Consider the following 22,720-nt stretch of genomic DNA (forward strand, 5'->3'; position numbering starts at 1 on the left):
AGGCACCACAGGCCAGCTTCACACCCTCACCCGCTCCCTGGGGATGGGGGGTCCTGGGCCAGGCACCTCAGGCCAGCTTCACACCCTCGCCCCCTCCCCGGGGATGGGGAGATGCCGTCCCGGCTGTCGCATAGCAGAAGTTGTCTGCCAGCCGTGACCTCATCAACCATCTGCCCTTGACACGTGAGGAAAACTCCGAGCCAAGAGAAAACATTGATTCGTCACTTAGCAAATAAGGCCATCGATTGAAACAGGTCTGCCCTCATTGGGAGCCCTTTGAAAGGACAGCAGTTTAAAGTCCTGGTTGGTTGTGAAATGCTTGTTGAGGCCGTATGCATGTATCTAAGTGTTACTGTTTATACAGCATCATTATCTCTTAAAGACAACATATGACACGTGACAGCCAAATAGTATTTAATCCGGTACATCCTGCGGCCGTGCCAGCATAACCAGAGCCCGAACCAGCAGGCTCGCAGGCCCCACCGTCCGGCCGCCCCCAGCCCCTCCAGCCCCTGTCCCCGCCGACGCCGCACAGCTCTGCCCAGCTTGTCCAGCTGGCTCAGCCGAGCCAGGACGCAGGCTGGCGTGGGCTCCCAACACCGCGCTCCTGAGACCCGTCCCGCTCGAGCGCGTCCCGGGTCCTCTATCCGTCTTGCTGTGCTCACCCACCACTGATTTCCGTCCGCTGTGCTGTTAACGGGCAGTGGCGCTGTGTCCAGTCTGGGGCTGTGGATGCTAACGCCGGTGTGGTCTGTTGGGTACACGCCTTGGAGGGCATCACGGGCCACTGTGTGCTCCTGAGCAAAGCCGCAGCAGGGATTCAGTCTTCCAGCTGCAGCTGCTCCACCCTGGGACCATCGCTTACAGTTCTGCTTTTCCATTTCAGCCATCCTTGTGTGGAGCAGAAATCTTGAATCCTGGTGTAAGTGAAAGGGCCCCGCATGTTTGTTCTGGAGGCCCAGTTTGTCCTGTTGGCCTGGTTTTCTTTCTAGAGTCCCACACTGTGTCACCTACTGCAACTTTAAGCCGCCTGGGACTTCCCTGGTGGTCCAGTGGCTAAGACTCCAACCTTCCAAAGCAAAGAGCCCGGGATTGACTCCTGCTCGGGGAACCATAGTCTACATGCTGCGACTAAGACCTGGCCGAAATAAATAAACCATTGTTGTTGTTCAGTCGCTAAGTCACGTCCTACTCTTTGTGACCCCGTGGACTACAGCGTACCGGACTCCCCTGTCCTTCACCGGCTCCCAGAGCTTGCTCAGATTCATGTCCATCAAGTCGGTGATGCCATCCAACCATCTCACCCTCTGTCGCCCCCTTCCCCTCCTGTCCTCAATCTTTCCCAGCATCAAGGTCTTTTCCAATGAGTCGGCTCTTCGCATCAGGTGGCCAAAGTACTGGAACTTCAGCTTCAGCATCAGTTCTTCCGATGAATATTCAGGGTTGATTTCCTTTAGGATTGACGGTTTGATCTCTTTGCTGTCCAAGGGGCTCTCTAGAGTCTTCTCCAGCACCGCAGTTCAAGGGCATCCATTCTTTGGTGCTCAACCTTCTTTTGGTCCAACTCTCACATCCACACATGACTGCTGGAAAACCCATAACTTTGACTAATGGACCGTTGTTGGCAAAGTGAAGTCTTTGCTTTTCACTCTGTCTAGGTTGGTCATAGCTTTCCTTCCAAGGAGCAAGCATCTTTTAATTCCACGGCTGTCGTCACCAACCACAGTGATTTTGGAGCCCGAGAAAATAGAATATGCTACTATTTCCACTTTACCCTGTCTAATTGCCATGAACTAAGTAAGTCCTCTGTCCAGGAGCAGTAGCTCTCCAACTTTGTTCTTCCTCAAGATTATGCCTATTGCTGGCCTTCATTGATGGCTCAGTGGTGGATAACACTGAGTGATAACTCAGTGGATAACTCGGTGGATAACTCAGTGATGGATAACAATTGGCCTGCCAATTCAGGGGACCTGGGTTCGACCCCTGGTCCAGGAAGACCCTATGTGCCTCAGTGTAACTAAGCCCTGTTGCCACAGCTCTCACTACACAGCTGCTCACTAGAGCCCACTCACAGCAGCCACTGAAGCCTGCCCACCGACTGCCCGTGCTCTACACAGCTGCTCACTAGGACCCACTCACAGCAGCCACTGAAGCCTGCCCGCCGACCGCCCGTCATCACAACGGGAAAAGCGACCGCAGTGAGAAGCCCTGGCGCCACGAGACAGGCAGCCCCGCTCAGCACAACCAGAGAAAGCCTGTGAAGGTGAAGGCCGCTTGGTCGTGTCAGACTCTTTGCCATCGCACGGACTGTACAGTCCATGGAAGTCTCCAGGCCAGAATACAGGAGTGGGTAGCCTTTCCCTTCTCCAGGGGATCTTCCCAACCTAGGGATCAAACCTAGGTCTCCCGCATTGCAGGCGGATTCTTTACCAGCTGAGCCACCAGGGAAGTCAAAAAGAGAAAGCCTGCATAGCAACAAAGACCCCGTGTGACCAAAATAAAGAAGATTATGTCTATTACTGACTCTCTTGATATTTCAATACATTTTGCAGAAATATTCAGTCGATGTCACAGACGCACAATCTGCTACGATTGCCAATGGAATTATAGTTAGCCTATAAATCTCCTTGGAGAAAATCTGTATCTTTAAATATGAAGAATCCAGTTCATGAACATGGTATTTCTCTCTATTCTTTAGGATTTAAAACTTTTTCTGAATAACGTGTAAATTTTTGTATAAGATTTTGAGTATATTTGACTAGATTTTTCTTGGTTGCTTTTAGTGCAGCTTTAAATATTTAAAAGCTTTTTTCTAATTGTTTTTGCTAGCATATAGAAAGACAACAGAGTTTTAAATAATTCCTAAACTTTATTTTTTATAACACTTCTAAGTTTACAGAAAAATCGAACAGAAAGTACAGAGTCCTCACGCACCTCTCCTCCCCTTGACCTGCAGTTTCCTTATTACAAATACCCTGCTCTGATGAGGTGCCCCTGTTACACTTGATGGGCCCGTACTAATACACTATTAGTTTATACTAATACATTACTAATACTAATACAATACTAATATGCTATGATTAGCTGAAGCCCGTGGCTCACATTGGGGCCGCTTGGCGCCATGAATTCTGTGGGTTTGGACAAATGCACAGTGAGCTGCATGAGTGGTCTCCTCGCCTGGACTCCGCCGTGCTTCCTGCTGCTCACCCCAGCCCACACACCCTGGTGGCCACAGACGCGTCTGCTGTTCCCAGGCTTCGCCTTTTCCAGCACGACCTAGACTTGGCGTCGTTTCAGATTGGCTCCTCTCAGTAACGTGCATTTAAGATTCCTCCGTGTCTTTTTATGGCTTGATAGCTCATGTTTTAAAGCAGCGAATAATATTCCACTGTCTGGACGGACCGCAGTTTATCCATCACCTACTGGCAGAAATCGTCCTTGGAAATGCTTAGTTACTCATCTTTTGCCATCTGTCATCTAACATAAAGAAAGTAGCCTGTGTTTCTCTAAAGGGAGCCTCTAATTCAGACTCTGATCAAAAAAAAAAACAGGTCCCCAGTCACCCCGATGGTCAAGTTTTAGTGACATGGCAGTTGTCGGTCACACAGAGCTGGGCGCTCTGAACTGCCCTTCATCTCCAGTAAAACTCCTTCCAGGTATGAAAAGTTGTTGCTGAGCCATGAAAGATGCCAGGATTCTTGGCCTCCAGAGAAGAGGAATTCAATCCGGAGCCAGTGACGAGGCTTGATCGCTCAGAGCTTCTGTGTAATAAAGTTTTATTAAAGTATAAAAGAGATAGAGAAAGCTTCTGACATAGACATCAGAAGGGGGCCGCAAGAGTGCCCCGGGCCAGTCTTTAGCTGAATGTTATATAGCTACTAGCGGTCTGCTAATTAGAAAAAGGAAAAGTCTCAAAACTCAGAGAAGGGCACCAGACCCCTCACCCACACATGCATTTTGAGATAACATTGGCACCAGGTGGGTCATCCTGAGCCATAAGACGATTAACGTGAATCTTGAAGAAAGGCAAGTTTCCAAGCAAACGCAGTCTCACTAACATAGCTTACGAGAGCAGTGCATGAGTACAAACGCCGGTTTGTCAGTTGGTCCTGAGTCTCAGGCAGAACCGATTTGAAGACAGAGTCTAGGGTAAATACACAGTTCATTAACATAGCTTAAGACAAACGTTTCCACAAGAAAAACGCATTGTTTAGCTCCAGGTTTGAGAAAAGTTCAGGTGGAACCAGGTGTCATCATGGCAACACAGAATTTTAAAAGAAGCCTCTTTAGATTTGGATAGAGAAGGGAGAAAAGCTAACACTTGTTTCCTCCTGCCGCTTAAGAGAGAGAGAAAAAGTGTCTGACACTTGCAGCCTGTCTCCTGGGTTTGGAGACCCCTGGCCTTCCTGCCTGTTGCCCTCTCAGGTGTGGCTTCCCTTGCTCTGAGCCGGGCAGTATTCTTGGTACAGACCACATCCCTGCCAGCCCGGAAGACACGTGTTGGTCAGCAAGAAGAACGGGAAGAAAGTGGGCAGGAGCCAGGTGGGTGCCCGGACGCAGCCCTCCGCTGATCAGACAAGGCCCGCCTGGAGAGGTGCACAGAATCACCTGTTCTCACCCAGAAACACCCAGAATAAAGTCGGACCAAATATCTGACCACTCGGTGACCCAGTTATGTCACACTGCGTGATGTTTCATGGGTAGTTCTGGCTTCTGTCTGGACGCTATGCTGGTGGCGGAGGAGGAGCTGGAGGTTCCTCCAGAGGCCACTGCTGCCGCCCCAGTGGGACACAGCCGCTCGCGTGTCTGAGGCTCCAGTTGGCTTCCTCCAGTTCCTCCAGGGCTTCTCCTCCTGATACCCGCTGGCATGGATCTGAGGTGGGGCCTGTTCAATTTTTGTTCCATCACTCAGTCGTGTCTGACTCTTCATAATCCCATGGACCACAGCACACCAGGCTTCCTTGTCCATCGCCAACTCCCAGAGCATGCTCAAACTCATGTCCGTTGAATCGGTGATGCCACCCAACTATCTCATCCTCTGTCTTCCCCTTCTCCTCCTGCCTTCAATCTTTCCTAGCATCAGGGTCTTTTCCAATGAGTCACCTCTTTGCATCAGGTGGCCAAAGGATTGGAGCTTCAGCATCAGTGGGGGGCTTACAAGGGGAGAACTTGGAGGCCTCCAGCGCCAGCCTCCTAACAGTCCCCCCTACCTTCTGGGGGAAGTTGGCCTAAGGAATATTTCTGAAATAAACAGATAGCCCAGGAAAGGGCCCAGGCTGCAGCCACCTCTGAGCATGACACGGTGTCCCTGAAACCCCAAGTCTGAGCACTTGAGGGGATTTCTCTCCCGTGAGTCCTGCTCCCTCACCTGTGAAACAGCTGACAGCCCCCAACCCTGCTGCCAGGCCTCCAGGGTAACGTGCACAGCACTTCGCAGACTCCAGTAGTTTGCGGTTGCCGACATTATCGTTATGATGAAAAGCTTCATCAGTTGATCTAAGAAAGAAATGAAAATCTTTATTCAAGCCAAAGTGAAAATTATAACCTGAGAACAGTCTCTCTGGGACTTCCCTGGTGGTCCAGTGGTTAAGAATCTGCCTTTCGATGCAGGGGACACGGGTTTGATCCCTGGTCAGGGAACTAAGACCCCCATGCATCCAGGCGACTAAGCCCATGAGCCTCAACCACTGAGCCCGCAAGTTCTGGAGCACGCGCCGCACAACTGGAGTCCGTGCGGCTCAACAAAAGATCCTGCTTGTGCAACGAAGACCCAAGGCAGCCAAACAAATAAATACATAAAAGGATCCAGCTTGATCTGCGCCAGGACAGGGACAGAGCTGCCAGCCCGAGCTCCAGGAAGATGGTCCCGGGCACTGCCCTTTCGTGCCAGGGATGCGCAGGCAGCCATTGAACCAGCAGACAGAACTGCTGCCCAGATTCTAAGTTTGTGGGTGGATGTGACCTTTACAGAGAACACTCCTGAATAGAGGAGGTAAATTTTCCAGCACGTTTCCCCGGGGTGGGGGGTGCGGCTGTCCATCACGGGCAGGTCTGGGAAGTAGCCCCTAGCCACCTCCTCCACCCCCACCAGCAGCGCCCCCAGATCTGAGGTTCAGGGCCTGCCCAATTCATCCAAAACCCCACTCCGTGTGGCCCAGCCTGAAGCCCAGGGCCTCTCCCACCAGGGAGGACAGCCCAGGCCTGGTCAGGGGTCACCGGGGCCCCTCAGGCGTGGAACCCTGGGTGCTGCCTTCCCAGCAGAGCAGGTCAAGCCACTGAAGGGGCACTGATTCCGGCCCAAGGGCAGGACTGGAGCCGGGGGGTGGCCTTCTCCCAAAGCCCCACATGCTGGACACGCCCACTTCCTGGTCAAGGTCAGCACATAGCCGGGCACTGCTTGTTCCCAGGGGTCAACTGACCTCTGACAGCCAAGTTCCTGTTTGCAGCACAGACACTGGGGTTGGGGGTGGGAAAGCCTCTCACTAGAGACCCGCAGCCCGTCCCCACAGCCCACACCCACACCCACACCCACAGCCCCTCCCCCACAGCCCCTCTGGAGCTGAAAGGCCTCATCGACGCTTGGAAGGCCCCTGGCATCGTCCACAGACAGGCTTCAGCCCTCCTAGAGGAAGCCTGTGGTGACAACGAGCGCCTGCTTGGAAAAGAACTACGAAGGCACTGATTCCGGGGCCTCTGTCCAGAAATGACCCCCACACCCCACCGGGAGTGCCGCATTGCCTCCCAACTCCGAGGGGTGCAGGCGCCTTGGAGGCCCCGGGGGACGGAGCCCACTCTCTGAGGGCACGGATGCGGGTGCAGAGCCCCAGCTCGGACAGCAGTACGCGACCTCACCAACACTGGCGGTCTGGGTATCTCACACCTGCTGCACGCAAGGGTCTTGCCTCGAGCCCACCTACACCCACTCCCAGCTGGACACGGACCCTACAGTTCAAGGCCCCCTTTGCCCATCTTTGGTGGGGGTCAGCCAGGACCCTGCCTGTCCCCAGGGGTCCCTGGAGGCCCACCCATGGCCGTGCGGGGCTGGCCCCCAGGGCTGTTGGCTTTGTGGCCGTTCAACCTCAGCTGTGATCGCTCACCCCATGACAACAGGGGGACAACGGCTACAGCTAATGCGAGAACAGTGGCAAGGCTGAATTCCAGCAGAACCTCAGCTCTCAGTGCCTGTCCGTCCCCGGACCCCTCACACTCGTGAGGTGTGACCTGTGAGGGTCCTGACTGCACGGATGACCAGCCGCCACGCCCTCCACCCTCGCCAGCTCCACCCGATTTCTGGGGGCACCTGCTCACCGCCAGCCTCACACAGCGACTTCTTCCTGGGGCAGCCTTCCCTGTGCAGGCCACACTGTATCTGACCCCCCAGGTCAGAGCCGGAGGTCGTCAGGAATGTGCTTTTGTGTCCCGGGACGGGGGCTGAGGTGCAGGGAGGGGGTGTGGAGGGGTGGGTGAAAGCCAGAGCTGTCTGTGGCAGACGTGTTGGGTCAGTGGCAGGACGTGACAGCCACCCCTGCCTACAGTTTGGAAGTAAAATGACCCTCTTCCCAGACACTAAAGAACCCTCCTGCAATGCAAGAGACCCAGGTTCAATCCCTGGGTCAAAGTAAAATGATCCCTTCCTCAGACAGTAAAGAATCCACCTGCAATGCAGGAGACCCAGGTTCTATCCCTCGGTCAGGAAGATCCCCTGGAGAAGGGAATGACCACCCACTCCAATATTCTTGCCTGGAGAATCCATGGACAGAGGAGCCTGGTGGGCTATAATCCCTAGCATTGCAAAGGGTCAAATACAAAAACTGAGCAAGTAACACGTTCACTTTTTGCCCAGCTCGGGGGTATCCGGCTGGACGGCCTGCATGTGAATTCCTCACGGTCCTCAGTCACCGGCCCTGACCTCGTCCTCACATGTACATGACCCCCAGGTGACTCATTCCATCGAGAACACACAGGAAGGTGGCAACCTCACAGCCATAGACACGGGTGCGGTGGCTGCGCGCCCTTTGCCCCTCTGGCGGTCCTGGTTCAACACAGACCCTGCAGGGGCCTCCCTGCTCCCCCTCCTACACCCAGAAGCCCACCCCGTCCTGGGTGCCCCTGGAGCAGAATCACAGACAGGCAACTCCGGGAGGAATGACAAGAAAGATCACTCTGGGAGCAGGTGAAACCTCGTGGGAAACCAGAGCTGCCACTGTGGACAGAGTCGGGGGGCGTTGTATCTCGACATGTCCTCCCGCAGGGAACATCTGAGAGCCGTTTTCAGGAGGGAACCTCGGATTGCACAGCTCAGAGCACGGAGGAACACTCTGAGCGCCCGATTCAGAGCTGGAGCTGGTTCTGCCAAGATCAGCCCGGGCGGGGTTGGGGCGAGGTGGGTACTGTGAGCTTACAGTGATTCTCCGAACTCCGCGCCCACCCAGTGCTCCCATCACATGGACACACCCGGCCCTCCCACCCCGCCCTGCTGCACACGCCCCGTCCACTCCAGCCAGTGCCCTGGTGAGCGGAGAAAGGATGCTCTCGGCCCCAGAACGCTGCCCCTCCGTCCCATCCCGAGGTGTGAAACCGAAACCACAGAAGGTGTTCAGGAGGAAACAGGAGACCACAGCGCGCTTCCCTCGAGCCGTGGGGAGGGCCTGGCCGTCGGCAGCACTGGTCTGTTTTATGAAAACTAGGAAACTCTACGGAGTCATTACTGCGCGGTTGTATCATCCTTGTTTTGACAGAAAGGACAGCTTCCAAACTAACGTCCTATTTAACTGAAAGCCTCCCACATTGGACCGTCCCGGAGAAAGTCACAGCCACGTGGATGCCACATGGCCCCGCTGGGCCGCCCCAGAGAGAGTCACAGCCACACGGATGCCACACGGGGCGGTCAGAAAGGAGTGGCCGGTGGGAAAATCAGCCGCCGTGGGGCCCCGAGCCCACGGGTGTTCTCACGAGCCCCTGGGGCGTTGTCTTCCGGGGAGCCTTGAAAACACGGTGAAAATCCGCACAGGTGTCAGAGTGGGGGGGCCCAGCCCAGTCACCCCACGGAGGAGGACTCCGAGGGGTGGGTCCCCAGCCTGGGGCAGGGGCATGCGGGGATCCCGCCTGGCCTGCGCCATGTCCCGAGGCTGGGTCCGCAGAGCTGCTGCTTGGCACGTGGACCGCACATCCATCACCCGCCTCCACAGGCTCCTGTCCTCCCCAGGAGCCCAGGTGGCCACGTTCAGGACACACCCACCTGCCTGCGGAACGCCCACCGATGTGCATCCAGATGAAAACACCTGAAAACCACGCAGAGCCGTCCTGCACCCGCCCACCCCTCAGAGAGGTGGGAACGGGTGAAAGTAACTCCCTGAAACCTGGAATGGAAAGAGAAGAGGGAAGGGGAGGGCAGAGGCTGGCAGACAGCCTCAGCACCACCCCAGCCCTGGCTGACCGCCCGCAGCTAGCTCTGCAGACGTGCCCGCCGGGCGTCGCTCTGAGGACAGGGAGCCAGCAGAGCAAAGGAAGCGCACCCTCTCTTCTTGCTGCCCCGCAGAGCGGACAAGGGGGCCCCGCAGCCTCCGCTGAGAGGAGCGCTGTTCCCTCCTGGGAGCCAAGCTGTGTTGACTGGACACCCGGACAGCCCAGAAAGGCCGGATGGTGGCAGACAAGACCCTCATGTTCCAAGGCCAGACATAGCAGGACCCCCTCCGGGAGCCAGCCGCACCCCACCCCCTCAGCCCACGTGTCCTCCCGGCTCTGGACCCCTCCAGACACGCCCACCTAGTCCCTTGGGGAACGACAGAGCTTCCTCCGCAGCCTTTGTGGTGGGCCGTGCCTGGGACCCATCACCATCATGGGCGGCCAGTCTCACCTGCTCGGGGTTCCGGGGGGGGGGGGGGGGCGGGTCCCTCCCCTCCCTCCCCTCCCTCCCCTCCCTCGCCCTCCCCTCCCTCCCCTCCCTCCCCTCCTTCCCCTCCCTCCTGGCGCAGTGAAGAACAGGAGGCCCGAGCTCACTCAGCAGGTGGCTGAGGTCCACGCGCCCCTGGACACGCTCTCCTCTCGGGGTCAGCGGATCCCCACTTCCCTCCAGGCACCATCCAAACGGCTCAGGTTTTGAAGACAAAAGAGGACTGAGAACTGAATGCAGCAGTCACACAAAACCCGCAGGGCTGGAGGTCTGCCCAGGCCACGCCCTGGTCCCGGGTCTGGGGGCCTCTCACAGCCGGCACACGAGTACTGGTCTGACTCAGTGCCGCCTCCCCAAAAACTCCGCACTGACGGAGCGCCTCAGGAAGGAAAGGAAAGGTGGTCATGAATTCCTAGGTGCTGGAGACAGTCATGGGGCAGGGTCTCCTCCTCGGGTTCACCCACTGAACCAGAAGAGGGTGCCCCCCCACCCCACCCCCGGGCTGACCTAATTACAGAGCTTTCTCTCAGGTCCATCTGCGAATCCGTCCTGCAGCCCAGGCCAGCCGGGACCCTCTCTGTGCAAAGACCGTTGCGAGGACAACAGAGGCTTTTTGTTGAGCCGCGGTTTCCAGGGCTGAGCCAGGCTCCCGCACTGAGGGTCTTGCTCCGCAGACCGTGGCAGCCTGGCGGGCATCCAGCGGGGGACAGAGGGATCTGTGTGCCGCGCTGGGTCAGCGTCACAGCCCAGCCTTGGCGGGAAGGCGGGGCGACCGTTCCCAGAGCCCTGGCTTGTGTGAATGAGGTTCCTTTTCCCAAAGTCGCCAAAATGTCAGTCCACACTGAAAGCTCACTGCCGGCCAGCCAGGGTCACCGCAAATTCCATCTAAAATTAAAATATCGCAGAACCAGGAGCTGGTTTTCTTCCTTTCCTTCAACAAAGCCGCATGGAATAACCGAGACCAAACCCTCCCCATTGGAATCACATTTGGCTGAGAACCGTCTGTGCCAAGTGTCAGCCTGAAATAATCCGTCTGCTGACACTACAAAGCCCGTGGAAGGCCGGGCACCACAGAGGGGCTGACGCCACCAGAAGCACGGCTTGGGGAAATGAGATGCACGTTCTCTTCAGCTTTACTCTGGAAGGGGAAGCGCCTGGCCACGGAGCTGCATGCAGATGCCGCGGGCCGTCAGACAGCCTGCCGTCAGCATCTTACCTTCCAACAGAAATGAAATCTAAGGGCGGAGATTAAACTACGAGACACCATAGTTTCAGCATCAAAAGAGCAAAGCTCAGGGCCTGAAGTTCACATTCCCAGTTCCATACGGACCACGGGTGTTCTCAGCACCCGTCCTGGGTCAGCCCGCCTGCTCCCCTGTGCCCGGGGCCCAGCCTCATGCTGCCCACCCCCACCTCCCATCCGCCTCTGTCCCCACTCTCGGCGCACCCCCCGTCCGCCCCGGGGTCATTTACGTCCCTTCAACTTTCCAAACGGTGTCTCACCACCTCCTGTGTCTACTGGTCAGGATCCACTCCGTGTCTTAGAAGGATCCACTCCGTGTCTTAGAAGGACCCGAGTCCCGTCGGAAGAGCTGTTAGAACTTGGCACCCGGCCACTCCTCAGCACTAATGCTGTGACTGTTTCCGGGCTTCTAGAAAAGAGGAGCAGCCCCGCTCTGCTGCGGCTCCCCCACTCGGGCCCAGCACCAGGGCTCCGGGTTCCCTGCCTGACGGCTCAGGGCTTCTTGCCAGCATCTTCCCTCGCCACCGCCCTCCTCCACGGACTCTCACATCTCACAGTTCCCAAACCAGACGCTTCTCTACCGAGGGCGCCTCTGTGTGTTCCTGGATCGCAGGGCAGTGCGTCTCCACCGACTAGGTGTCTGCATGCTGGCTCCGGAGGGCCCTTCCTCCCACCGAGCCCCACGGCCCGGCCAGCCGGTCAGACCCCAGCACCGCCCCATCAACCCCTCTCACGCATGTCCTGGGGTGCGTCTCCCGCGCGTCCATGAGCTCCAGCATCTCCTCATCCCTCCTGCCCTGTGGGTTCCCCCTCCAGGCAGGGCCTGTGCTCACTTTTCTTTCCCAGAGCCACGCAGACAGTCTGTAGGCTATCACAGAGTGCGGGCATTTCCCACGATGCTCACTGTGACTATTTTTTTTTTTTTTGCCGAGTTGTGGCTTTTATTTTCAGCCGGTTTACAGTGAAACTTTTAACATGCTGTCTTTTTTAATAGTTTGCTTCTATTCATCCATTTGGTTGTGCCAGGTCTCAGCTGTGGCGTGTGGCGTCTCGTTCCCCAGCGGGGCCTGAACTCAGGCCCCCTGTGCTGGGAGGGAGAGCCTTGACCGCTGGGCCTGCAGGGAGGTCCCCACCGCGTACGACGCTGTCTCAGTGTGCTGGTGGCACTTTGGCTGGTGCTCCGGGTGGACTTACTCAGAAATCCTTCCCTACTCAAAAGTCATGAAGGTAATCCCCAGCTTTCAACTTCAAGGCCAGTAGTGGAGTAGTGTTAGACACTCAGTCTTGCCTGACTCTTTGCAGCACGCTGTGGACTGCAGCCCACCAGGCTCCTCTGTCCATGGGATTTTCCAGGCAAGGACATCAGAGTGGGTTGCCATTCTCTTCTCCAGTGGATCTTCGCAACCCAGGGATTGAACCTGGGTTTCCTGCGCTGCAGGCGGATTCTTTACCGACTGAGCCACAGGGTTACACTTGCCACAATTGGTCACTAATTCGCTTGTGGGTTTTTTTAAATTTCGGTAAAATAACCATAAAATAAAGTTCACCATTTTAACCATTGTGAAGTGGACCGTTCCGGGGCGTTTGTGTGTTCTCAGCGCGGGACTACCATCACAGGCTCTCTCTTCACCCCCGCTCACGTGTCCTCTAATCCATTTCTTCAGCGCACCTGGCCGAGCGTCTCCCAAGGGCCTGGCAGACGCGGGAACAGCCAGTGAAGGACACACACACGCCTCCCTGTCCTCAGGGGCCCACCCCCGAGGGCCCCCCTCAGAGATGAGATGCGGACCGCACCCGAGGGCGGAGATTTGTGCCCCCACAGCTGTGAGGTGGGCTGCGGGGCCATCCCCCCGGCCACGTGGGGAGTCCTGACAGCCGCTGTCATCTCAAGGAGCCTCCCCCAGAGAAAAGCCGCGCAGAGCCGCTGGTGACAAAATCCGCTCCGGATGTTGGCAGTCATCCAGTGCAGGTTCCTGATTTTCTGGAGCAGAGACGAGAAGTGGATGAGCTGGTGAGGAGGCCCTGGGCAGGCAGGGATGGCCACTGTGCCAGCGCTGAAAGACTCACCCCAAGGGGGCAGGTGGGCAGTGACGGTCTGCTGGCCGGCGCTGAAGGACTCACCTCGAGGGGCAGACGGCTGATCGGTTGGAGAGTGGCTTCCAGGGTGTGGACGGCACCCTGGCAGGAGGGCCAGCTGCCAGGACAGCCCGGCCCTGGGGTCCCGGGGTGGGGACCATGGGGCTGGGGGCAGAAACCCCGGGCAGCCTCTCCACCTACAGCAGGCACGTGCCCACGGCACAGCCTCGGGGACTCGTCCAGCGGGCAGAGGCTGACTCAGCCTCTGGTGAGGCCGCCCGGCTCAGGACATGCCCTGGGCAGAAGTGCGGGGTCAGGGGATGACTCAGGATCAGCTCAGGGAGCCAAGGAAGAGCCCATGCCGGCCAGCCCCCTCGCCCACACCCAGCCCGATTTCCAGGTCACTCTGGCTGCCCCCAGGCACCGCTGTTTTTAACGCGTCTTCTACGCAGCAACGAGACCCGTTTGATGTTGGAGACAAAGCTATGGAGAAGATGTCCCCGCAGCAGTGGAGGCCTCGCACAGCCTGTCCCACCAGGAGAGGCTGTCCAGGGTCCCAGGGGCCCCTTTACATGCCTGCTCTCAGGCCTGGGGAGAGGTGGCCGCTCCGTGTCTCACGGGGCCTGGCATTCATACAACTGTAGGCACTTTCTTAGAGATTCCCAGGGGGTGGTAGTGGTGAAAAGACATGCCTGCCAACGCAGGAGACATAAGAGATGCAGGTTCCATACCTGAGTGGGGGACATCCCCTGGAGAAGGGAATGGCAACCCACTCCAGTATTCTTGCCTGGAGAATCCCTTGGACGGAGGGGCCTGAGTCCTTTGGACTGCAAGGAGATCCAACCAGTCCATCCTAAAGGAAATCAGTCCTGAGTGTTCATTGGAAGGACTGATGCTGAAGCTGAAGCTCCAATCCTTTGGCCACCTGATGGGAAGAGCGGACTCACTGGAAAAGACCCTGATGCTGGGAAAGATTGAAGGCGGGAGAAGAAGGGAACGACAGAGGATGAGATGGTTAGATGGCATCACCGACTCGATGGACATGAGTTTGAATAAACTCTGGGAGACTGTGAAGGACAGGGAGGCCTGGCGTGCTGCAGTCCGTGGGGTCGCAAAGAGTCAGACACAACTGAGTGACTGAACAACAACGGGCTTTCTTTAAGGGAAAAGTATAAAGTTACGACAGTAGATCAGGGATGACACTGAACGTTTGCTGAAAATGAGCAGAGGAGGAGCAGCACGTCACGAACGTTTTAAAGCCGCAGGACAAGGTCCGAATGAAGGAGGAGCCACCGCAGGACAGGGTCCGCCGAATGAAGGAGGAGCTGCCACAGGACAAGGTCTGAATGAAGGAGGAAACACCCAGCCCAGGCCACAGGGGCCCCAAGCCCGGCCAGGGAAGCTCCCTTCTGCTTCGCATGCCCTGGGGAAGGGCTTCCCTCTGACCTCAGCTGTGCGACCTTCTCACCTGGCCTCAGATTCCAGCTCGGCCAGGTCCTGGGTGCCCGCGGGCAGCAGACAGTGCTTGCTTGGATCTTCCTCTTTCGGGGGGCATCACAGAGGCCTACGTGGGTCTGGGGTCTGGGAGTGAGGAGGTCCTGCAGCAACCAGAACCTCACCCGGGGAGGGGCGCCCCCCCCCCAGTGCCCCCATACTGCAGAGGATGCTCTGGAAGAGGAGGGGAGAGGGGCCCTGAGGCTTGAGGGTGACTGTGCCGGGCATCCGGGGCGAGGACGCTGTCCCTGGCCGATGGACACGAGCGCCTCCCAGGGAGGCTGTGCCAGTGGGGTGGGCACCGTCCAGAGGCCGCACCCTTGGGGCCAGTCCCACGGCTTCCAGGCTGAAGGAGGAGGAAGAGGGCTTGCTTCTCCGACTGGGGCGCACTCTCAGCGCGTGGACAGTTAACGCGCAGCTGTCGGTGCAGGACGGCATCGTCGTCACGGCGGGAAGACCTCTGACCCCCTGCAGCCCCCTCACATGCTCCGAGGCCCACTCCCCTCTGCTCACCGGGGACCCCAGCCCCTATGGGGCCATCAGGTCCTTCCTCTCGATCTCCTCAAGCTCAGTCCCAAGGGACGGATCGACCCCTGGGTCCAGCGCCAGCAGCCTGCTTGGGGGTAACCCCGTGTCCCCAACATCTGCCTGCTCCATCTTCCTCTCCGGGGCTGTGTCTCCTCTGTGAACGCCGTCATCCGCCCTGTATCATTCCATCCGTGTCCTGCAGCCAGACCAGACCTGCGAGCATCCCTTTCAGGCCTGGCGGAGAGGAAGCTCGCTGGCTCTGAGGATCTGAAAGGGACCAGAGGCAGCCTGAGCGTCCCTAACGGTAAGGAAGTGGTCATGTGCTGATGCAGAGGGTGAGATTCTGGCGGAAGCGTGCAGATCCGGGACTCCGTGGGCTGTTACTCAGCCGATCGAATCAGAACCTGCAACGCTGATGAAATGGTAACATGTCCACAGACTTCATATCCGATGGAATCTCTCGTCGCTAGAAACTTTCTTTACTGCTGAGCTAACAGAGTTTTTTTAAGGATTAAGAAACAGATTTAGGTTAGAGCCTAAGAAACGTGTCATATACAGCACGGCGGGGCTGACAAGCAAAGAAGAGGGACTGGCTAGGGTGTCACAGGGTGGACACACAGGGCGGCCCCTCTCACAGGGCCTCTACATTTGGACTTTGGAGACACCACAGGGCTCTGTCTAATGTCCCCTGCAGCCCCGAGGATCCCGTCACAGGCCCGTCAGCTGACGACAGGCTCCCTTCAGGAAGCCCTCAGGCCCGGGACTGGTGGCCACTCTCCAAGCCCTGACTCTGAAGACGTAATTGCTTAGACAACAGGCCCAGCAAGCCCCTGCTCTACATCCTTGGAGTTCAAACTCACTGGGCCCCCTCTGCGGGCGTGGGGAGACCCATTGCATTTCCCAGCATGGGAACCCCGTTTTCACGCTTCATGCCCGTGAGGCTCGGTGGTGACTGCAGAAACGCCTGGGGGAGCAGACGGGCACTGCACGGGGCTCCCGAGCTTCAGAGGCTGGGCTCGTCGCCACGGCCCTGCTGGGATCCTGCAGGGATTCTTCATGGACACTGCTGTCTCTTCACAGCAGAGAACGTTAACTCCTGTGACTGAAAAAGACGGGACTGGTGTCAACTTGTTCCCACGGTGGAGTCACCACCGGTTACAAGAGTATTTCCGGGATAATCCTTTAATTCTGAACCTGGCAGGGGGTGGGGAGGGGTGACTTGCTGAGACGGATGCCAGAAGACAGCCCTGCCCGCGCCGGGAGGTCCACCCTGGCCGAGCAGACGGACGCAGCCGGCTGGTGAGGAAGCTTTCTGTGCAGCCCGAGGACGGCGACAGCAGAAGGACCGGGTGTTCAGCACGTACTCCAGATGGAGGCCACTCTCAAGTCACAAGATGACACGGAGTACGTGTGGCTTCAACGCTGACTCAACGCACTTCTCGGCACGCCGGCTGCTCGCCCGGGCACGTGCTCCAAGTCCTGGCTCAGAAGTCCTTCCGCAAACACGGGAGTCACTTTCCACCTCTTGTCTCAGGAGCCACACCCCCTTAATGAGTCTTGACGATCAAGAGGCTCGTAGAAGCCCTCTGCTCCAGGTCAAGTTCCCAGCTTAGCAATCTAAGTGCTGATAATGGGAACCCAGATCCTGTTGTGACCGAAAGCCCGACGTCAAGGAGCCAGCTCGGGAGATGCTCTGAGACCAAGCGCTTCCACTCAGCAGGACACCCTGTTTGCTGAAGCAAGAGCCTCTTACACAAAGTGAACCCCAGGGCCACCATGGGCATCAGGCCCTGGAGAAGGGAGTGAGGAGGGCGGAGTGTGCAGGTACAGGTGTGCACAGGCTCAAGTTGTGAGCAGCACTTGCCGGGTGCACAGCTGCTGCGCCCACTCCTCCAGGCTGAGCAGGGAATATGGCTCCACCCCTCCCCCACCTCCCCGTGCAAGAGGCCTTGCTGAGGACCCGACGCCCCGCACTCACGCGCCTGTGAGAGGAGTACAGGGAGGCCGGGGGCCGGCTTGCATGGACCCCACCTCCACCCCCGGGCCTGAGTGGACGGCGTCCTCACCTCCCCATTCACTGCCCTCCTCCTGGGCCTCTTTCCAGACTTCCTCAAGGGTCCACTCCTCCTCGGAGAACTCCCTGACCCGCCAGCAGGAGTTGCTTCTCCCTTCCTCAAGTTTCTGGACCTTTCCGGCTCCTCTTTCCCACACGCACCTGCTGGCCACCTGTGACGATGCAGGTGTTCCCCCTGGCTGGGGGCAGACCCACATTCACACCCCAGGCTCCCCCTTCCAGCCAGAGCTTGGGACCTACTATATGCTAGTTAGGTCAAGATATGGAGATACATGTCACTGCACCTTCCAGAAGAAACTTTTCGGGTCTTCGAGTGAAACTGTTCCTCCCTTTTTCAGATAATAATATTATATAACCAAAATATCTCAGGAGCTGAGAGCGAAGGTGGCATCTTTGAGATATGTCTCCTGAAGACTGACAGCGTTCTAGATCTTTGAAGTGATAAAAAGGTTCAGGAGATGTCAGACCAGCCAGGGCAGGAGGCCCTCCTGAAGGAGAGAAGGGTGGTCTTTGGGGAATGAAGTGGTATGGGAAGGGGTGACGGGAACCAGGCCAAAAGGTCTTATAGGAGCTGGGAAGAGAAACAACAAAGGGATTGGAGAGGAAGCAGGAGAAGGCATATTCAGAGGGGCTTAAGGGGCTTCTACATCAATGCACAAAGATCAGTACCTAGATCTATGTCCATACAAAAAGATCAAAAACACATCTTGTAGGTTTTGCTCAGGCTTTGTCTGTGTGTGTGTGTGTGTGTGTTTGGCCTGGGGTTTTTTAGTCCAAGCACCCCTAGTGGCCTCTATATTCATTAGGATTAAGTTTATGTGCAAGTAACAGAAAAATCCCAAACAATAACTTAAAGATAGAGAAGCTTACTTCTTCTCACAACCATAACTGCCAGCAGTAGCCACAGAAGGTTGGGAGTATCCTTCATGTGGTCCAGGACTCAGGTTTCTTCTTTTGGATTGGTCTGCTAGCATGCCTTCCACTCCCAAAATTGTCTCATGTCCCAGTATGGAGGCTGTGGCTCCAGCCATTGCATTCACCTTCCAGCCAGCAAGAAGACACTCTCTCATTACATTCACCCTTCAAGTTCCACACATCTTGTGCCTACATCCCATCTGCTGCCAGAGCTTATACTGATCACAGCTAACTGGCAGGTGGGCTGGGGAATGCAGTCTATCCGGCTGGCCAAGCTTCCCTCTGAAATGTGTGTGTTCTATTGCTAAGGAGCTGAGGATAGATGTGGCCTGGCCTCTGCCCCCTCCTCACAGTGAATCGCCTCCTTCTGGAGCATACCCTTCTTCTGAAACGTGAGGTCTCTCTTCGCAACTTCGACTGTAAAAATATTTCGACACAGTATTTCTCAGTGCCAACTGGAAAGAATTACCGTAAGCAATTTTTCATAAAAGATCACTCCTTTGAGAATATGTTTTCATATTTTGCTTTTTTTGACATTTTCGGAAGCAAAATTACATGCAAACATTTGTTCTGCAATTGCAATGTGTGAAGAAGCTGTGCCTCTGAGTTTCAAAATCTAGTTTGCGCCGAGGCCCACAGAAGAGCGTGTCATCTCGGCTCACGTTCCAAACCGGGGAACACTTGCTCCGTGCCAAAAACTGGAACAGGTGATGCTGCTAAGGAAGAGGGTGTGGTGATGACCAAATTCCCAGGGCCTGCGTCTTCGTGAAAGGGGTTTCAGATCCCCAGCCACAGCCTCAGGGTTACCCCACGTGGGCTGAACATTAAATGACAGCTGGAAACTACACATGAGGTGTAGCATCCCGTCAAGTATCTAGATACTGACTTGAGGTCCAGGGTCTTTATCTTTGAGGAAAACAATCTTGTCTGGAATCCACGTGTTGTAGAGATAGGACCTCTCTCTGGAAGGCCACCTGCAGAGACAGGTGACCCAGGACACGGACCACCCTGACTCGTCCACAGGAGGAAACAGCTTCAGTCTTCACTGGTCCCGGATCGGATCTCAGCCGCTGTCTCCTGTGCTGCGATTTTCCTGTCTATGAAATGGCTCTAACCTGGTCCAGGTGAGAGGGACGTGGAGGAGGGGCAGGCGGGAAAGAGAGGCCAGGAGAGACAAGGGAGACTGGGGAAGGTGCTGTCGGGGGTGGATGAGGCGGGGGGCCACCAGCCCAGGGAGGGTGGGCAGAGACTCCAGGGGCGTCTGGGGACCTGAGCAGGAAGGCTGAGAAGGAGGGGGTCAGCAGAGAGATGCCCTTGAGTGTCCAGGCGCTGAGGGACCGGGGCGGGCCGGGTGGACGGCAGGAGCGTCTCTGGGAGGGCGGGCAGCCTGTGGCGGGCAGGGGGTTCAGGTGCTCCCGGGTACAGCGGCTCCAGCCTGTGGGGCCCACAGTCCAGAGAAGGCGCCTCCACCATCCTGCCGCCTCCAGAGCTCCCAGGACCGCCCAGGTATCAGGGAGCAGCTGTGCTGCGGGCAGCAGACCAATACAGTGGGACCGAGATGCTGGTCAGGCCGGCCCCTCCCGGGCAGCCCGGCTCTGCCCGAGACAGAGGCTTCCCGGGCCCATCCTCATCTCTGCCAGGTCTGCGGGGTAGGAAGGGCCCAAAGGCCATCCACCCAGAACCTAGGAAACACCGAGGGAGCCGTGTCGGTTTAAGGAGACATCAGTTCACATCGGTTCCTTAGAGCACAGAAGCATCAGTTCCTTAGAGCACAGAAGCGGTGCTTTCCTTGCGTTTCCACACTGGACTGTGCTCTTGAGACTGAGTTGAGTACAGAGAAAACGCCTCTCTTCACCGAGCACTAGACGCTTGCAGATACGTGCAAGACTTCTCGGCTGGCTGACGTTTATGAGCATCATGTGTGGACAGGTGGCAATCCCCAAGTAGGTAATATTTTCTTTTCTTTTCTTCCTTCAGGTTGCATCAGTGTCGAGTTGAATAAGGAAGCACAAAAGGGGCTCCTTCAGAGCCTCAGAAGCACACCCGCCCACACCGTCCCCTTCGCCCCCTGCCCTGGGGAGGGGCCCTGAGGAGGCGTCCCCATGGCTCTCAGGGGTTTTGCCGCCCAGACACCTCCTCACTCAGAACACAGCCAGGACAGGATGGCCGGTGGGTACCCGGGGCAGCTCGGCCAGCGAGATGTGTGGGTTGGAGAAAGTAGAAACACCGCAGTGAGCTGGGCGCCCGGGCATTTCACGGTCGGATGCGTATGGAAAACTCTTCCAAAGGGATCACCGAGTGAAGCAAAGAAGGAGAGGGTGTTTGGGGGTGGGGTGAAGCCGCGGTGACCCCAGGCCCCAGAGCAGGAGGGGCCCCCAGGCCCACGGCAGAGCTCGTCCAGGGCTGGCGCGTCCTGTGACTCCCTGAGCCGCCCGCAAGGGTGCTGGTGCCGAAAGCTCGCTTTGGGACGTGGGCATCTTCGCTGAGCTGCTTCCACTGAGGTGACAATGCCCAACTCACATGGCACGGAGTCCCAAGCCCTGACCTCGACTGGTGATGGAGGGGATGGCCCGAGGGGTCACGTGGAGCCAACACAGGCTGTAGTCCATCCTTAACATCTATTCATGCATTTTGCCAAAAATCACCCGAGATTAGCTGGCTGCAGTGGGGTGGACTGTCCCTCCTCCCACCCCCTACCCCCGCAGAAAGACGTATCCAGGTCCTACACCCGGTACCATGGGACAAGTGTGACCTTGTTTAGAAACAGTGTCTTTCCCAATGTAATTAAGACATCAAGATGAGACCCCCCTGGGTTTAGAGAGAGCCATACATCAATGACTGGTGTCCTTCTAAGAGAAAGAGGGAGATTGGAGACCCACAGACAGTACCCTGCAGCTGTAAAATAAACTGAATCCAAGTTAAAAAAAACACTCACAGAAAGAAAACTGGACACTCGGAGGGCTTCATGGGAAATTCCACCAAACTTTTAAAGAAGAGATGATGCCAGCTCCATATAAACGCTTCCAGAATTTCCAGAGAACGGAAAACCCTGTCAAAAGGCTGGCATCGCTCTGATCCCAAACCCAGACATGAATGTCACAGGAAAGGCAGCAACACCATTTGTGAATATGGATACAAACCTTTAAAATGTCTGCAAACAGAAGCGAACAACGTGACAACGACTGTGCGTCGGCCCACGCGAGGAACGACAGCGCCTCCACCGCCACCATGTCTACCCAGAGCCACACGCGTGGGCCCAGCGGTAGGAGAGGAAGACGAGAGGAAGGCGTGAGACTGTCTTCATTCGCAGAGAACACGGTCTTCTGTTAGGAAAGCACAGAACCTGTGAAAAAGACAGTGGCCTTTCAGGTGGATCCAGTCAGCTCAGGACACGGAACCCGCCTGAGAAACGGATCACGCTCCCATATACCAGCGATGAACGATCAAAGCGGACGTCTTTCAACGAGTGTTTCCTGGGCAGCACAGGGACCCACGCTCATCATCTTGCTTTGTTGCTGTTTACTCGCTAAGTTGTGTCCTGCTCTTTGCGTCTCCATGGACGGTAGCACGCCAGGCTTCCCTGGAGCTTGCTCAGATTCATGTCCATTGAGTCAGTGACGCTGTCCAACCATCTCATCCTCTGCTGCCCTCTTCTCCTTTTGCCTTCAGTCTTTCCCAGCATCAGGGTCTTTTCCAGTGAGTCAGCTCTTCACATCAGGTGGCCAAAGTATTAGAGCTTCAGCTTCAGCATCAGTCCTTCCAATGAATATTCAGTGTTGAATTCCTTTAGTACTGACTGGTTTGATCTCCTTGCAGTGCAAGGGACTCCCAAGAGTCTTCTCCAGCACCACAGTTCAAAGGCGCCGATTCTTCAATAATTGGGAAAAAAACAGAAACTAACACAATATTGTGCATCAGCTGCCATTGCTGTTCAGTCGCTCAGTCACGATGGGCAGGACAGTCCTGGAATAGACGCGCACGTGTGCAGTGGATACTGACAAAGATACAGAGGCAGGTCTGCGGAGAAAGGACGGCCTTTACAATAAATCGTATGGAATCATGGATGCTACGTGCAAAAAATGAAACATCTGTCATCACATAACAAACGAGCTCATAGGGACGTCCCCGGGGGCCCAGTGGTTAAGAACGTGTCTTGCAATGCAGGAGACTTGGGTTTGATCCCTGGGCGGGGAAGTAAGATCTGTCAAGCACAGATGCTTTTAGGTGTGACATTAAAATGCATGACTCACTTAAAAATGATGGATTAAAAAAAATAACCACGAAGGACAGAACTCAAAATAAGAATAAATATGATCAAGCAGAGGCTTGTCCAGAAAAACGAGGTTGGTTTAAGGTTGGAATATCATCTCCTTTAGTTCAGCATATTCGGAGAAGGCAATGGCACCCCACTCCAGTACTCCTGCCTGGAAAATCCCATGGACGGAGGAGCCTGGAAGGCTGCAGTCCATGGGGTCGCTGAGGGTCAGACACGACTGAG

The 22,720-nt window shown here is 56.3% G+C and overlaps 1 long non-coding RNA gene across 7 annotated transcripts; it reads right to left on the reverse strand.

Moving 5' to 3' along the window:
• Positions 1-306: 306 nt before the first annotated feature.
• On the reverse strand, positions 307-15,584 carry LOC101907943 (uncharacterized). Of its 7 annotated transcripts, none has more exons than XR_009492017.1 (5): positions 11,969-15,584; positions 11,396-11,544; positions 10,000-10,777; positions 9,239-9,359; positions 309-5,496 (listed from the first exon to the last, which is right to left on the reverse strand). It is a non-coding gene; the product is annotated as an uncharacterized lncRNA (long non-coding RNA). The 7 variants fall into 7 exon arrangements; XR_009492016.1 differs by having other exon boundaries at positions 11,870-15,584; XR_009492020.1 differs by lacking the exons at positions 11,396-11,544; positions 11,969-15,584 and having other exon boundaries at positions 307-3,761; positions 4,068-5,496; positions 10,000-11,350.
• Between the last annotated feature and the right edge of the window lie 7,136 nt (positions 15,585-22,720).

This window comes from Bos taurus, chromosome 20 (genome assembly GCF_002263795.3).
Source record: "Bos taurus isolate L1 Dominette 01449 registration number 42190680 breed Hereford chromosome 20, ARS-UCD2.0, whole genome shotgun sequence".
In the NCBI taxonomy this organism is placed as follows: domain Eukaryota; kingdom Metazoa; phylum Chordata; class Mammalia; order Artiodactyla; family Bovidae; genus Bos; species Bos taurus.